Raw genomic sequence first — 17,945 nt, forward strand, 5'->3', positions numbered from 1 at the left:
ATACTCAGTAATTCATAAAACCTGTTTCCAGATTTGAAGTGCCTTCAGATACTGGCCTACTTTCCTAAAGCAAATTTGTCAGAGGTGGGCCACTTAAAATGTGGGGGTTTCTGTGTTCCTTCTGGATTCTAGGCCCTAGCTAGGGCCTCTTTATTAGGGAGATTTTTTTTCACCTTTTAAAAAATCGCAAACACGAGTTCATTAATGAGAAACTTGAAACATATGAGAAGAAGGGAGAAGAGAAAAACCCTTCCTTTCAATCCAGGGCCAGCCTCTGCTAGCGTGTGAGGTATTTTCTGCCTTCTGTGCATGTGATTTTACATATTTGAGACAATCTGTCTCTACCATTTTGTTTCTTTTAAAATAACTTTCCATGCATTTTAATTGTTTTATGTTCGATCCCATTGTTGGTATGTACCCTTGTTTATTTAGTCACTTCTTTTGTGTTGATTGTTTTTCTAGTTTATCACCGTTTGTTGTTATCAACAAGCGGCCAGGCTGAGAGGCTTTCTGAAACAGTCCCAAGCTTAATGATCTCCTGAACTGGACACTTCCCTCCAGATATCTTCTCTCATTCCAAGAGCATCGTGAAGCTCCAGTGCCCTCTGGATATGAACTCTCGCCGGGGTGCCCTTTCCTAACCTTCTCTATGCAGCTCACGAACTCCTATTCATCCTTCAAGGCCCGGCTAAAGCAGTTCCCTCCTCTGTAAATTCCGGGTTCTTCCTCTCCATGGAGTTGGCCCCACCCTTCTTTGTGTTGGTCTCCATGTTAGCCCATCAGTGAGGTCACCGAACGGTATTTAGCTGGCTCTCTGGTTTCCGTCTGTCCGTGTCATCTGTTTTCGTGATGCTGGCTACACCAGGACCACCTGGCTTGCACGGACTCTCCAGTTTTCTGAACTGTGCCTGGCGTGCTCACAGAAAAGCCAGTCATTTAGAAGGTGTAGCTCAGGGGTTTGGATGACTGGGGTGAAACAACACCAAAAAAAAAAAAAATCCACAAAAAAACAACCCCCCCCCCCAAAAAAAAATCCCCCAACCTTTTCAAGCTCCCAGGACTCTTCCCTGATTTCTACTTCGGGCGTGAAGACATTTCCCCAAATGTCCCTCTTGTTGATAGCTGCTGTCAGAGTTCATGATGGCATTTGTACTGAAAACTCCTAATTTGATATTTCTCTAGTGAATTTAATGAGTACGAAAAAGTGTCATTTAGACCTAGTTTTCTCTTTGTGCTTTGAAAAATGAAATGCACGTAGTTATCTGTTAATGAGATAATTACCTTCCTACTTTGCTAAAGGCACCTACTAGTGATTTTTTAGCTTGTTTCACTTAATGAAAGCTTTACAAAATGGGGAGCCCAGAGCTGTTAACAGGGTTGTTGTAATAGGCTCTGAGAAAGGCAAATAAAAACCAGTTGTTCCAAACCAGTCACAGAAATAGCCTAGTGAATTGGCTGGCAGCTCAGACATAAATTTAAGTCTTGGTTGCGTTTAGAGCAAATGTAATAATAGCTGCAACCAATATTTTTAATATTACTGATCTTTCAGCAATAATTACCTAGAACTTTTAATGTCTGCAATTAGAACGCTAGCAATTCAGTGGTACAGACCAGTGGTAAACTGCACGAAATTGGATACTTGCTGTAATTGGTAATTAATCACTTTTCATTACCAGGAAGGGATGTTGTAGTTACTCTGAATAGATACATCATGCTAATTACAGGCAAACACAAACCTACATATTTGAATGTAGAGCTTTTAGGAAAATAAGCAACTCATGCCAATATTCTATGGCTGAGAGGAGATTAGTCCACCCAATTAAAATGATGAAGAAGCGGCCGTGTCTATTTTGACAAGAACCCATCAACCCCAAAGAGGTCCCCTTTTCCTAAGAGTCTCGATCACATTTCCATTCACTTCTGCGGGGTAATTTAAATTCCCGTCCTTTATGCAGATTTCGAAACGGTTCCAAATAAATATTTACATGTGTGTATCTCCCTGGGTCAGCTGGCAGGGTCATAGAGCTCCATCTCCCGTCTCTGTCTGCCCAACCGGCGCGGCCACAGCCCCTGCCCGGACCTTTCTCTCAAGCCTGGGTCTCTCCCAGGATGTCCACCCACATCACGTCCCTGCTGCCACCTTCATCCCTTCGGCGGGGGCCTGTACTATGAGTGGGTCCATCATTTTGCCGGACTTGAGACTTCAGCAGTTTTTCCGATCTTCCCACCACCTTGCCCCAAACCTCCCTCATCTGTCACGGGGCCCTGTCACTCTTCCCTTTACAGCCTTTCCTGCCTTTGCAGCACCCCCCCAACCCCCCACCCCCTGCTTCTTCTCACCACAGCTGCTCATCCCTGGGGCTCCCTGTTCTCGTCACGATTGCATCCCAGGAAAACGCAGTCTGTGGAAAAGGGCCTGAGAATGCTCTGGGTTCTCAGGGTTCTTCTTTAGACAGTGAAGAAGGAATGAGGTCTTGACTGCTTGCTTTCATGAATGTTGTTGTCCCTGATATGCGTACTCTCTCCTAGCCGAAGTTGCCTGTGACCTGCCCACAATATCATTCCAAAATTGGGTCATGGTGGAGAAATGGGTTCTATGTAAGTAAATAGGCTACTTAGAGGCAAAGCGGTGTGTGCAGAAGCCAACCAAAGCCACAGGCCCCACCCCTCTCATGTGGACCCCTGTGGCTCTCTGGAGCCTCTTACCTGTTCTTCCAGCATCAGGAGACTTCAGAGGTGAGCTAAGGCAGTCCCAGTGCTGCTCCAGCTGCCAGGTCCCACACACCCGGGACTGTAGGGCTGGCCTTGGGTCGGATGCCGAGGATTCTTTGCCTTTCTCGTCACGGTAGAAAGACCATTCCTCATGGGCACGTGAACAGAAGGAGGGGAGGTCTGGACTTAGCCTGCCCTTGACCTAAGTGGTGGGCACCTCACCGTTTCTGCCCTGGCGGCCAGTTGCCTTCAGTGACAGGTCCATCCAAGGCACACTGGCACCAGATTAATACACGGATTGAGATTTTAAAAAAATTATGCGTGAGATGAATAGCCGTCCTGATAAAGCACCAACTTCTTTTTTTTTTTTTTTTTAAAGATTTTATTTATTTATTTGACAGAGAGAGACACAGCGAGAGCAGGAACACAAGCAGTGGGAGTGGGAGAGGGAGAAGCAGGCTTCTCGCCGAGCAGGGAGCCCAAAGCGGGGCTCGATCCCAGGACCCTGGGATCATGACCTGAGCCAAAGGCAGACGCTTAACGACTGAGCCACAAAGGCGCCCCAAGCACCAACTTCTTATTCTATTTCCTCCTCAACATGACCCGTGACGTGGAGCTTCTTTAGCCAGATTTCATTTTGTTCCCTATTCCACCATCACCAGCACCCCTGAATTGGTTCCTCACCCAAGAGCGCCATGTCAGCCGCGGTCTCTCTCTTCTGCCTTTGTCACAGAGCTGAGTAATGATGTGACAACATGTGATTGGGCGATTGATGTCAAATGTTAGCAGCAACATTCATTTTCCCCTGAAATGGACAAAGAAGAGTATTAGTCATTTAGAAATTTCGTCTAGAAGCTACACCTCATGAGTGATATTCCAAAATTGAATTGGTCTGAAATTTAAAGTGGCTTTTAAGCTCCTCTCCTCTGATTGCTCCTCAGGTCACTCAGAATTGTAAAAGGCCGAGGGAGCAAGTTAGCGATGGGAACTGCAGATGTCATTTGTTAGCTCCCTGGCTCCTCTGCAGAACCCCATTCCTCCAGTGACAGGGGGCTCCTGAGACCTAGCGTCGCACGGACAAAAATCTGTGGGCTTTGGAGACGGGCAGATCTGGGCTCCAGGCTCGCCTCTACCACTTAGTGCTTACTCCATGAGCCTCAGTTTCCCCGTCTGTGAAATGGGGTTGATAATACTGATTATTATCAGCATCATTTTGCAGATAAGAAATGAATAAGGTGAATAAGGGGTCCAAGTTAGAGAGGGAGTGCGGGGTAGAGCGCAGCCCTCTCTGGGGCCATTGATTCCCTAGCTCCTGCTCTCAGCCTTGTTCTGCCCTCCAGCCTCCCCAGGAGGGCCCTGGGCTTTTCATACACTCTGCAGCTGGCTGTGGTCCCTCCGGCAACAACCGACCGATGTGTGTCTGTGCCGGACTCGGGTTCAGAGACAGGGTTCTCCTACTATCCCCCAGAGGTCTTTCCAGTAGAAGCCAACATGACCCTGGATGATGAGAGCTTAAAATTCCTGCTCTCTGCAATCAGCATGTTTCAAGACAAAGAAATATGTAGCAGGCTGTGCTAGTTATTTAACATCTGGGAAGGCTCTTGCTCACTCTGAGCCCTCTGTGCACTCCGAAGGTACTGATCTCATCGTTAGAAATGGCTTCCACCTACGGCTCTGATTCATGGCCTGGTTAGGACTGTGATTCATAGCCTGCTGAGAAGCCGGCAGCAGGTAGGTATGTTACCTAGAAGCTGTGCCTACGAATAAGACCACCGACGTGATGCAGCCAGATACGCTAATGAGCTCAATGCCGCCTTCCGTTAAAAGGTCCAAACCTCATTTGCAAGTGAATGTTAATAAGGAGGAAAAGCTTGGTGCAGGCTGGACCAGAATTCAATGGCGTGACTAGTTCTTCCTCGGTTAAGTAAGATAATTTGTTCAATTTGTTTTATGTCAGTAAGTGAAGAACCCTTTACTCACTTTGATCCATGGAAGGAGGTGAGACAATGGTACAGTAGAAAGGAAATTAACATTTAACCCGCCTGCCTGGGTTTTCTAACGGATGTCTCAGTATGACTGTGGTGGTGTGCGTAAACTCTCCTGATAAACCAGAATGAAACAGCAGCTATTAAATCCCGAAGAAAACCTGGATGACAGATCCTGTAATCCAAAGCGAGACCAGTGGATGTTGGATCAGGAACTGAAAGACCCGGATCCTCATCTCATCAATCATCTGCCACGTGACTTTGAGCTGCCAGCTCCCGCAGCCTCAGTTCTTGCATCTGTAAAATGGTGGTAGTGATGCCAATTTTGGATGCTGTGAATTTATAAAGTACAACAGCAACCTGTCAATTAATTGATCTAACAACTGTGTGTCCACTAGGTCCCAGGTGTTGTGACCGTTGCCAGAAACACAGGGGTGAACAGAATTGTCAGGGCCCCTGGCTTAAGGGAGATTACAGTCTGTTGAGGGATCCTTTAAAATTTTTTATTATGAAAATGTTTAAACCTTCACAGAAGTGGGCAGAATATTATAATGAACTACCCATCACTCAGATTCAAGCATTAATGAGATTTTCCCACGTTTGCTTTGCCTCTCCCCCACATTTTTTGCTGGATTGTTTTTTTTTTTAATTTTTAAAATTCTAAAAATTAAAAAAATTTTTAAAAGATTTTATTTGAGAGAGAGAGAGAGAGCATGAGTGGGGGTTGGGGGGGCAGGCAAAGGGAGAGGGAGAAGTCAACTCTTCACCAAGTAGGGAACCTGATGCGGGGCCGATCCCAGGACTCTGAGATCATGATCTAAGCAGAAGGCAGGTGCTTAACTGACTGAGCCACCCAAGCTCCTCTGCTGGATTGTTTTAAAACAAGTCACAGACATTGTGTTTGTTTTTAGTTGCTATATAACTAATTACCATAGATGTAGCTGCTGAAACAACACACATTTGTTATCTCACCATTGCTGTGGTTCAGGACCTTAGGCACAATTTAGGTGGATCCTCTGCTCAGGTTTCACAGAGCGGCAATCCAGATGTTGATCAGGACTGGGGTCTCATCTAAGCTCACGTGGTTGTTGGCAGAATTCACTTCCTTGTGTTTGTAGGACTGAGGCCCTCAGCGCCTAAGGCCACCCTCTCCATAGGCAGCTGACAACATGGCTATTTACTTCTCCTTTGAGGCCAGCAGGGAAATCTCGCTGACATTTTACCCTCTTCTAGGGGCTCACCTGATTAGGTCAGGCCCACCCAGGGTAATTCCCTTTTTGATTCACTTGAAGTCAACTGATTAGTAACCTGTCATGGGAATGCTATCCCATCATAGTCACAGGTCTCATCCCCAGTCAGGGGGAGGGGATTATTTAGAGTGGGTACACCAGGGAGTGTGAATCTTGGGAGCCATTGTAGCATTTTGCCTACCATGGACATTTTATTCCTACCATCTTAAATATGCATTTCTACAAATTATGGGCATATTCATGAATAACTACAATTTCATGTTAATATTTGGTCGGGATTGTTATGTTAGCTTAGGATATATCAGTCAGTTTAGGATAGGTCATAACAAATGACCTTCAAATCCCAGTGGCTTCTAACCACAAAGGTTTCTTTTTTGGCTCATGTTCCACACCCCACATGGATTGGCTTCACTCTTTACCCTCAGACCCAGGTTGAAGAAAGAGCCCATTTCTTGGGAAAGAGATGGAGGAACACACAAAGGCTTTTCAAACTTCAGCTGGGGAGTTACCATGTTGTTCTTTCTCACCTCTTGTTTGTTCATCCTGCTCTCAGGGGCCCGGGAATCCCAGTCTTTCCTCAGGGAGGGGCCTGATAGAAAGGGTCAGCCTCAGGAGGCTGGGTGTATAGTTTTAAGCAAATGATAGAATATTCCAGTTATCTTTTATTCTAGAATACTCTCGTCCACCTACCTTTTTCCACAAGCCATTGACTTGTTAGAGAAATTGATCAGTTGGTCCATAGAATGTTCTACATTCTGGTTTTGTCTGCTTTCTTGTGATGTCATTCACTCATGCCTTTATGCCCTATATTTTCTATAAGCTAGGTTTAGCTCTAATTAATTTATTTTGGGTGGTATTTGGTTCTTCATATTTTATGTCAAAAAGCATGTGATGTTTGGTGAGAAAATCTTTCAAAAACTTCATATTTTAAAGGTGTGAGATTCTTACTCTTATCTTCTTATATCCATTTTTCAGACATTTATCATTGATTAGGTCCTGTACCAAGCCTGGAGATATGACAAGGTAAGTAAGAAAAAGTCCCTGTCTCAAGGATCTCATGGTTCAGTTGGAAGGGACAGATTTCAAGTGCAATGAGAGTAATTGTGTAAGAAAAAGAAATAAAAGGTATCCAAATAGGAAAGGAAGGAGTAAAAATATCTCTATTTGAAGATGATATAATCTTGTGTATAGAAAATGATAAGGAATCCACAAAATTGTCTTTATGTACACCAGCAATGAATAATCCAAAAATGAAATTAAGAAAATAAGTCCATCTACTTATAGCATCAAAAATTATAAAATTCTTAGGAATAAATTCAACAAAAAAATTGTAAGTCATGTATATTGAAAACTACAAATATCTTTGACAGAAATTAAAGAAGACTTAAATAAATGGAAGGACATCTGGGTTCATGGGTCACAAGACTTACTGTTGTTAAAATGGTAATACTCTCTAAATTGACCTATAGATTAAACATAATCTAAATCAAAATCCCAGCTGCCTTTTTTTGCAGAATTTGACACGCTGATCTGAAAATTCGTATGGAATTGCAGGAGACCCAGGATAGCTAAAACAGTCCTGAAAAAAAGAGAAAAAAAATTTAAGGACTCATACTTCATGACTTCAAAATTTACTATAAAGCAGTAGTATTCAAGAGAGTAAGGTGCTGGCACAATGATAGACATATAGATAAATGAACTAGAATCGAGAATCCAGAAATAAACTCATACATTCATAGTTAATTAACTTTTGACAAGAGTGCCAAGACCATTCCATAGGGCAAGAAGTCTTTTTAACAAATGGTGCTGGGACAACTGGATAAATACATGCAAGTGAATAAAGTTGGATTCCTACCTCACACCATATACAAAGTTAACTTAAAATGGATGAAAGGCTTAAATGTAAGAGATAAAACTATAAAACTCTTAGGAGAAAACATAGGTACAAGTATTTGTGACCTTGGACTAAGCAACGGTTTCTTCCTTTTTTTAAAAAAGATTTTATTTGAGAGAGAGAGAGAGAAAGAGAATGAGTTGGGGGAGGGGCAGAGGGAGAAGCAGGCTCCCCGCTGAGTGGGGAGCCAGACATGGGACTTGATCTGAGGCCCCTAGGATCATGACATGAGCCAAAGGCAGACGCTTAACTGACAGAGCCACCCAGGCACCCAAGCGATGGTTTCTTAGATATGAAACCCAAAGCCCTAAGCAATCCAAGAAAAAATTAATTGGACCCCATCAAAATCAGAAACTTTTGTGCTTCAAAGGACCCTATTAAAAAAGGGAAAATACAACCCATAGAATGGGAAAAGATACTTGCAAATTGTATGTCTGATAAGGGCCTAGCATCCAGAATATATAAAGGACTCCTACAACTCAGCAACAAAAATCCAAACAACCTGATTAAAAAATGGGTGAAGAACTTGAACAGATATTTCCCCAAAATGAGATAGACATATGGCCAGCAAGCACGTGGGAAGATGTTCAACCTCACTAATCATTAGAGAAATTCAAACCCAAACCACAATGAGATATCACCTCACCCCTATTAGAATGGCTACTATAAGAAAAACCCCAGAAAACAACAAGTGTTGACAAGGATATGGACAAACTGGAAGTCGTGTACACTGTTGGGTGAGAATATAAGATGATGCAACTGCTTTGGAAAACAGTTTGAGTGTCTCAAATGTTAAACATAGAGCTACCCTATGATCCAGCAATTCCCCCTGAGGTACATACCCAAGAGAATTGAAAGCATACATCCACATAAAAATGTGTTTATGGGTGGTCATAGCAACATTATTCATAATGACCAAAAAGTGGAAACAACTCACATATCCATCAACTGACAAATGGATAAACAAAATACGGTATATCCATACAATGGATGGTTTTTTGGCAATAAGAAGGAATGAGCAAACTGCCATACGCTACAGTGTAGATGAACCTTGAAAACATGATGCTGAGTAAAAGAAGTTAGTTACGAAAAGCCACATAGTGTATGATTCCATTTATATGAACTGTCCAGCAAATCCATAAAGATAGAAAGTAGGTTTGCGGTTGCCAGGTGCTGGTGGGAGAAGAGTGGGGGGTGACTGCTGATGGGTGCAAGGTTTCTTTTCAGGGTGAGGAAAATCTTTGGGAATTAGTAATAATTGTTATACAACTTTGTGAAAATAGGTGGCTGCCAAGTGACAATTCAATCCACAAGGGACAGGGACTGACTCTGCCTGGAGGTCCGGGGCGGGAGGGGGGGCGGTGTCAAATAGAGGCAACCCTAGAGGAGACCCACCAAAGATGGGGAGGGGTTCAGGGCGCCAGGCAGCAGAGACAGGCTACAAGATCCTGACCAATGAATGTATTCACTAAGCACTTGGGCTCTGCAGAGTTGCATGATCAGGAGCTGTCGGGGGGCCGGAGCTGCATGGTCAGCCCGGAGGCCCTCATTCCCCCTTGAACCAGAGCAACTCTGCAAGCAACTGTGAAACAGGGGGACCTCTAGGTAAGACTGTTGGCACAAGGAATTCTGTGATGGAAAACAGCCTGGAGTGAACAATCCTCAGTGTTGTTACTTGCCTCATTAGCATATTACTGAATCCACATTTAATAATGAGGAAGATGATGACATTGGCAATGACCATCTTCCACAATTACAGCCGCCATTCAGGGGGCACTGAATCTGTGTCGAGCCCCATTCTAGGCATGTTATAGTCACCATCTCATTTACTTTTCACAAAAACCCTGATGCAGTGAGTGGTCTTATCCTCACTTTGCTGATGGGGAGGCAGGCTCACAGAGCTATCTTGACCAAGTTCGCACAGTTGGGGTGTTGATCTGGGAGGTGAGCTCAGACCTCATCGTCTTCCGCCCTTGCTTTTGAACAGTGCTTTACAGGATGCAAAGCCATTCATAAGCTCTACCTCTGTTGATAGCAGCAGCAGCCCTGTGAAAGAGACCCGCATTGTTATTCCCATTCTACTGTTGAAAGGTTGAGGCTCTTCCTTAGTCCAGGCTGCAGAAGGCTGAAGTGGAAGGGATGCCCCGGGTGATGGCGAATCTGCCCACCAGCTGCAGAGGAGCCCACCAGAGCTTGGAGGTTTGGCCAGTGCTCAGTGTGGTCACCCCTCCCCGGCCGTCCTTCTCAGTATACATGAGATGCTCAAACTATGATGTTTTATTCTAATGACAAAGGGTATAACAAGCACAGGAAATGGCCTGGCATTAATCTCCACTCCATCTTGTGGCAGTGACTGCAATGAAAATGAGAAATAGTTTAAGCTTAACCCATTCTCATTACAATCATAATTACATTTTGTGGTCATTCTTAGTTTCTAGCAGAACCCAACTGCTCTTCATGTCAATTTGAAAGATACAGACAGCCCTTAATTTTTCTCCAGCATTCATCTGCCCAGCCATCTGCTGAGGACTGATCTTTGGGAAGCTGAAAATTAGGCTTAAGGAACTTATCTGTTTTATGTTTTAAATGGTTTGGCACGGACCTGCTAAACATCTGGATAAATGCAATTTACATGCATGTGCCTCAAAAACATTAAATTGGGCAACTGATTTATCTTTCTAATAATATGTTTAATAGAATACCCAAATTTGGGCTCTGATGATACAGCTGATGACACTGAGAGCTAACCAGGAAGCATGCTGGGTGGCAGGAGGGGAGGAGCTGGGGTCCAAAGGACAGTCTCCCCAGTTCTTAGGCTATCACTGGGGTACTGAGTGGGTATGTCCCTACATACATAATGCACCAGTGGTATTCTCTAGAATAACTACATGGTATGCAGGTCTGTGGCATTCTTTTGTGGCTGTTATATAATGGTTCTTTCATTCTTTTTGTGCATATTAATTGAGTACCTGTGATGTGCTAGGTGTTGGCCAGGAGCTGGGACACAAAGACTAATGAAGCTGAGACCCTGCTTTCAGGGGGCTACTTTCTGGTGGTTAATTGGAGAGTACAACACAGCACAGAAAGCTATGGATGGGGTGCAGAGGAGAACCCGACCCCCTATCAAGCTCCTGGGGTAGAGGGTGGATAGGGATGGCTGGGCAGTAGCCCAACTTGGCCTCAACTGGTTATGGGACAGTGGATAAATCACCTGGCATCTCTGGGCCTCAGCATTTTTTGTCTTTATAGATTTCTACTTGGGGTGTTGAGAATGAAAGTGGATAATGTGGATGAAATGCTTAGCAGAGGGCCTGGTGTCTATGAAGCACTCACTAAGTAGTGGGCAGGGCTTTACTAGGAGCATCACAAGAAGTACATTCCAGGGTGAGGGCTCAGCCAATGCTTAGACCCAGCACTTTGAGAGAACACTTAAGCACAGCTGGGCCCTGGAGAGGGAAGCAGCAGTAGAGGCCATATCCTGGAGCGTCCTGTGTGCCAGGCTAAGGAAACTGGATGTTGTCCCAAAGCCATGTAGCCGGGGAGACAGGAATGATGATCAGATTTGCACTTTCGAAACATTATTCTGGCTACAGAGTGGAGAATAAATCCCCCAAACCGGGAGCAAGACTAGGAGCAGGGAGGTTATGGCAACAATTCCAAAGGAAATCTTGGTGATGGTGTGTTTTAATGGATTTCATTTTAGCGTGTGTGATATTTTGCACAGTTGTGCTTCAGTGAGCTTTTGGAGAATGTGGATTCTTGACTGGATGATTTCAGAATGTTTCCCATTGGAACCTTCTGCCCAGCCTAGTGGATGGAGCTGGGTTGCATTTTTTTACTGCAAGTGTCCCCTGAGGGCAAGGAGTAGAGCATGTTACCATAGAGCTTGGGCTTTGAGGGCTGAGGTCTGGCTTACTTTCAGAGTCCTGGGGTGTGGAGGTCCCTCCTTCCTCCTGTGCAGAACACTCATCCTTGTCCAGTCACCGGGAACTTCAGATATGTGCAGTGAAGTGTTGGGGTAGGGGCGAGGCTTATGGACCTGTTCTTACTAGCTGTGTGATCAAACCCTGGCTTGATTTCTCCGGGTCACCTTTCCTCATCTCTAAGTGAGACAACAGGAAACAGAAGAGCCCGTGGGACGTGCTTCTGGAGGGGTGGGTTTCACGGTCACGTCTCCTGGTATCTCTTTCTGACGCTTGGACTTGTTTTCTCCAATGTGTCAGCATCCAGCAAGTCAACATATATTTACATATTAACCTGCCATGCTGCTGCATGCAGTATTCCATTGTGGTTTTGACTGGTTTGGAAGTGTAATGGTAGGCCTCATAACACTGTTTAAAAATAAATTCACAGATACAGACACGGCCGTTGGCAAAGGAAATCAGGATAGTAGATGAGCACTGAAAGGGAAAACACTGTGATAAAATTGGAAAAGTAAATTAGTCTTTTACAGCCAGGAAATGAGACCAGCCCTAATTGATGCAGCGATCCTTGCACGAACCCTCAGTCGCACATGGAGGCCTGCCCTTTCTGGTACAGCTGTCTCTTCCCCGAGTCCTGAGTCATCCTCAGCTGGCTCTGAGCTGCAGCCTTGGGTTTGGCAGCTCATAATAGGCAGTGGAATTAGATCTGACCTTTACAATTGTGGCTTTTTTTTTTTAATTATTAAATTTAAAAATGGTTAAATCTCAAATGAGCTGAAATCTTTTGTACGAAGAACCGTCTATCATTGCTTTTGTCCATAAAATATATTTAACCTCAACCACGTAATTAACGCCAGTGAATCCACCAGGCCAGTTGGGTTTATTATGTGAGCAGAGAGCTCAGCTGATCTCATTTGAAAAGGACAGTGACGGTTCCCTCGCGGGCATTTTCTTGAGTTGCTTGGCAAAAGCTATAGGCAGAAAGTTGAATCTTATCTGGAATAGCTTCCACTTTGCCGCCTCCTGTTCCCTCCAAATCCAGATTGAGCAGAAAATGCTTCACAGTTAGAGAGAAATGCCCGACAAAGGACAGCCAGGCTGACAGCATGATCTGGGGGGAGAATATGCGTCAGGGGCAGGGATTCAGAGGACCCAAGTCCCACCATGAAGCCCTTAAGCTGAGGCCCAGCCTCAGACACTCAGCAGCAGTTTCCAAGCAGGGCGAAGAGGTCTGCAGAAATCCAGTGGCATTGACAAAGGAGATTTGAAACATGGTTCCGGGAATCCAGGCTTCCCCAGTGAAGCTGAAAGAGCATTGGCTCGAGAGTCCAAAAGACTTGAATTAGGATTTATATCTTTGCTGCTTTTCGGTGTGTGCATTTGGCAAGTCATTAAACCCTTCTGATCTTCAATTTTTAAATTTACAAATAAAGGTAAAATAAGTCTCTACTCTGTAGAGTAATTGTGGTTTAAATGAGATAATGTATGTCAGATTCTTAGCATGTTGCTTGGCATGTAGAAATCAGCTACTGTTCTTCTTTTCCTTTTCTTCCTCCTCCTCCTTTTCCCTCCCAGAAAATAGGTCTGCCAAACTGAAAATAACCAAATAAGACTGTGTGCGTGAAGGGGGAGAGAACAAGAGTCATCCAGCAACAAGGGTTATTAGAAAGCTACAGTCATTGTGATAGTGTGGTCCTGGCCCAACAACAGAGGACACTCTGAGGAAACGGTGTAGAGCCCAGAAACTGACCTAGGTATACATGGCACTGCAGACCATGGGGGTAGCATGGGATACTCAGTAAAAAGTGCTGGGAACGCTGGTTAACCAGGTGGGAGAAATCGAATGGGATCCCTACCTCACACCATATGCAAAAATCAGTCCCAGATAGATTAAATACAAAAGGCAAACTTGAATATTTTAAAAAGGAAATCGAGGAGACTACTTTATTTATTTATTTATTTATTTATTATTGTTATGTTAATCCCCATACATTACATCATTAGTTTTAGATATAGTGTTCCATGATTCATTGTTTGTGCATAACACCCAGTGCTCCATGCAGAACGTGCCCTCCTCAATACCCATCACCAGGCTAACCCATCCTCCCAACCCCCTCCCCTCTAGAACCCTCAGTTTGTTTTTCAGAGTCCATCGTCTCTCATGGTTCTTCTCCCCCTCCGATTTCCCCCCCTTCATTCTTCCCCTCCTGCTACATTCTTCTTCTTCTTTTTTTCTTTCTTAACATATATTGCATTATTTGTTTCAGAGGTACAGATCTGAGATTCAACAGTCTTGCACAATTCACCGCGCTTACCGGAACACATACCCTCCCCAGTGTCCATCACCCAGTCACCCCATCCCTCCCACCCCACCCCCCACTCCAGCAACCCTCAGTTTGTTTCCTGAAATTAAGAATTCCTCATATCAGTGAGGTCATATGATACATGTCTTTCTCTGTTTGACTTATTTCGCTCAGCATAATACCCTCCAGTTCCATCCACGTCGTTGCAAATGGCAAGATCTCATTCCTTTTCATGGCTGCATAATATTCCATTGTATATATATACCACTTCTTCTTTATCCATTCATCTGTCGATGGACATCTTGGCTCTTTCCACAGTTTGGCTATTGTGGACATTACTGCTATAAACATCGGGGTGCACGTACCCTTTCGGATCCCTACTTTTGTATCTTTGGGGTAAATACCCAGTAGTGCAATTGCTGGATCATATGGTAGCTCTATTTTCAACTTTTTGAGGAACCTCCACACTGTTTTCCAGAGTGGCTGTACCAGCTTGCATTCCCACCAACAGTGTAGGAGGGTTCCCCTTTCTCCGCATCCCCGCCAACATCTGTCATTTCCTGACTTGTTAATTTTAGCCATTCTGACTGGTGTGAGGTGGTGGGTTTTGATTTGGATTTACCTGATGCCGAGCGATATTGAACACTTTTTCATGTGTCTGTTGGCCATTTGGATGTCTTCTTTGGAAAAATGTCTGTTCATGTCTTCTGTCCATTTCTTGTTTGGATTCTTTGTTCTTTTGGTATTGAGTTTGATGAGTTCTTTATAGATTTTGGATACTAGCCCTTTATCTGATATGTCATTTACAAATATCTTCTCCCATTCTGTCAGTTGTCTTTTGGTTTTGTTGACTGTTTGCTTTGCTGTACAAAAGCTTTTTATCTTGATGAAGTCCCAATAGTTCATTTTTGCCCTTGCTTCCCTTGCCTTTGGCGATGTTTCTAGGAAGAAGTTGCTGCGGCTGAGGTCGAAGAGGTTGCTGCCTGTGTTCTCCTTTAGGATTTTGATGGACTCCTGGAGGAGACTACTTTAAAACTTCAGGGTAGGATGGGGTTTCTTAAGCAAAACACAAAATGTTGGTGAGTTAGACCACATTCAGATTCAGAACTTGTTTCACCAAAAACTTAGATGAGACATAATAAAAGATTAATATACGGAATATAGACAGATGGAAAATAATCAGTAAGGAAAAAAAACCCCAATAGAAACATGGGTGAAAGACATGAGTGGACCTTTTACGGAAGAATAAATAGAATTGGCTAGTTGACATATGAAAAGATGCTCAATCTCATTTGTAATTAGGAAAATCCAAATTAAAGCCACAAAGGAACTCTGTGAGGTGATGGACGTGTTAACTAACCTTATTGTGGTAATCATTCCACAATGTATACATAAATCACCGCATTGTACACCTTAAACTTATACAATCTCAGTAGATCTGGGGGAAAAAAGCTTTATCAAACCACCAATAACCTTCTACAACTAATCCTACTTGTTCCACACAGGCGATCACTGAAGTTTTTTTTCTTTTTTGATTTTTTTTTTCCTAAGTGTTACTCATCACCCTAAAATAATAAAGATATAAGTATATTTAAGCATCCACACACATACACAAAAGCCCCACAAAAGTCTAGCACTTTATACTTGCCAGCCAGGTTGACCGAAGTTAAGAAGTCTGACAGTGTCACTCATGGGTGAAGATGTGGAGACTGGGAACTCATATATGTTGCTGGTGAGAGAGGACATTGAAAAAGCACTTGGAAAACATGTTGGTATGGTCTTGTAAAGCTGAGCGCATGCATCCCCACAATCCTGCTCTTTGGTGGGTACCTCAGAGAGACTCATGTTAATACGTAGCAGGGCACATGCTGTGAGGACTTTCATAGCAGCACCATGGGTAAAAGCAAAAACGCTGGAAACCACCCTAACGTCCATTGATAAGAGAATGGTTGAGTACACTAGGGAGTATTATACACACGTGAAAATGGATGCAGCCCAGCTCCCCACAGACACCTCTATGAATCTCAGGAATAGAACACTGAGCGAGAAAAGCAAACTGTGGAAGACCATATAAAATAAAATGCCATTTTCTTTATTTTTTTTTTAAGATTTTATTTGTTTATTTGACAGAGAGAGAGACAGCAAGAGAGGGAACACAAGCAGGGGAGTGGGAGAGGGAGAAGCAGGCTTCCCGCTGTGCAGGGAGCCCGATGCGGGGCTTGATCCCAGGACCCTGGGATCATGACCTGAGCCGATGGCAGATGCTTAATGACTGAGCCACCCAGGCGCCCCAAAATGCCATTTTCTATAAAACTAAAAAACCAATTAGCACTAAAGGCTATTGTTTAGATGGTGAAATGGTAAGCATGCAATTCAGATCCCTTTGGGAGAGGCAAGGGGGTGAATTAGGATGGAACAAATAGGGGACATTACCATTGTTGGTAATGTTCTGTTTCTCCAGGTGAGGGCTGGTTTTATGACATGCGTGTTACAGTTAGGCTTCATACTTAGATGTTTTGTGTGTTCTTTTGTGTGGCAGGTATTATGTAACTAAAAACAAAAATGGAAATAGAGTGTGCTGTGGGGGGGTTAGGACTTGACCGGCTGCAGCTGCAGTCCCAGGTTGGCGCCCTGGAAGGTGGGGAGTGAAGGGACCCCTGTGCAGTGTCACCAAGGAGGATGCACAGGCGCAGTGGGGGTGGGGTGGGGGGTGATAAAAGGGGAGCAGAGCTCGAGGGGGATTGCAGCTTCCTTCCGAGATCTAACAGGTTTGGTGATGTCCTGGGAAAGCAGGGGCTGGGAGGGGGGACTAAATGTGAAAGCGGGTGCTCTTCCAGCATGTTCATATATGAAAAAGAACAGAGCCTGGAGTTTCTGGTGAGGGGATCCATTTTGCCAACGGGGGTCTCTTGGGAATCTCTCTTCCCACCTAATGTGTGATATTCATGTTGTACAGTGTTTGCTGTTACTAAACTCTTTAGTATTAAAAAATAAAGCTGCTGTGGTAGGGGGGTGTCTGTGAGCTTCCACCTCAAGGCAGTTTACCTGGCTGTAGGGCTGTGGAGCAGTAGGAGGGAATGACAGGAACATTCTATTTTCTATAGGTATGGGGACGCAGTGGTTTTGAGGACAAAGACAGCAGCAGTGTCTAGTCTTTTGAAATATCCATAGTTCTAGAGAATTTCCTTTTTTAAAGATTTTATTTATTTACTTGAGAGAGAAAGAGCAAGCAAGAGAGAGAGAGAGAGAGAGAAAGAACACGAGCAGGGGAGAAAGGCAGAGGGAGAAGCAGACTCCCCGCTGAGCAGGGAGCCCGACGCGGGGCTCGATCTCAGGACCCTGGGATCATGACCTGAGCTAAAGGCAGACGCTTAATGACTGAGCCACCCAGGTGCCCCAGTTCTAGAGAATTTTCAATGAAGTAAAATAAGACAATGAAAATGTAGAGTATTCTTTCAATTTTAGGGCAGTTTTAGAGTGAAGGCTGTTCGCTCCGTGAAATGAGGATCAGGCCCCAGTAGGGAGAGATGACATGACTTGGCTCCCAACCCTCTGCGACCTTTCCTTCTGGGTGTGTTAAAAACGCCCTGCTCTTTGGTATAATGGACCTGAAGAACTGTGGCTAGTCCATTGTTTCAACTGAATGTGGATTAACATCCCTGAAAGATGCCCCGACCGACTGATAGTAACGCCTCTCACCGACCCAGTGTGACATGGCAATGACCGTGAAGAGGTGGGTCAGTGAAAACATTTGGAATTTGACGTGCTGTTTTTTAAATTTGTTTATCCAGAAAAATCTCAGTTTGGGTTCTGTTTCTGGTCATTTAGCAAAGGTCCCGGTTTGCTCTATTGTCTTATGTGACAGAAGACATAGAGGG

Source organism: Phoca vitulina, unplaced genomic scaffold (assembly GCF_004348235.1).
Source record: "Phoca vitulina isolate PV1807 unplaced genomic scaffold, GSC_HSeal_1.0 scaffold28, whole genome shotgun sequence".
Classification (NCBI taxonomy): domain Eukaryota; kingdom Metazoa; phylum Chordata; class Mammalia; order Carnivora; family Phocidae; genus Phoca; species Phoca vitulina.